The following is a 525-nucleotide window of genomic DNA, read 5'->3' on the forward strand; positions in this document are numbered from 1 at the left end:
GTATTGATGACATGATAAAAAAGTGGGACAATCTCATGCTATTCTCAAAACCGTCCACTCAAATCTGCATTAGACAAGACCGTGCTTCTGAAATGTTTATATTCACAAGAGTGTTAACTTTAAATATACATGTTACATCCTTTCCTGTGCTCAACAATGCTGAGCCCAAGATTTAAATCTCAATCACTATATATTACTTAGCAATGTAGAAATAAATTCTTTGGAAAGAACTGAAGAATTGAGGGTAAATTCTCACGGGCAGAGATCAGCAAGGTGGGGAGGCAGGTGACTGTGGTGGCTTTCTTTTCTCAAATTATATGGCTTTAGTGATATTAAATTTTTGAAGAACCCTGTACATGTATTACTCTGATAATTTTAATTTAAAAATGAAATGGCTGATTTATATTATCAATTACATAAATTTAGCTTTATATAGTTAATTTTCTTAGAATTGGTACTACAGTTCAAATTTTAGGATTTGATAAGGCTGGGAGCTACAGAAAACCATTGCTGGTTTAAGTATGA

Source organism: Neomonachus schauinslandi, chromosome 8, assembly GCF_002201575.2.
Source record: "Neomonachus schauinslandi chromosome 8, ASM220157v2, whole genome shotgun sequence".
Lineage (NCBI taxonomy): Eukaryota > Metazoa > Chordata > Mammalia > Carnivora > Phocidae > Neomonachus > Neomonachus schauinslandi.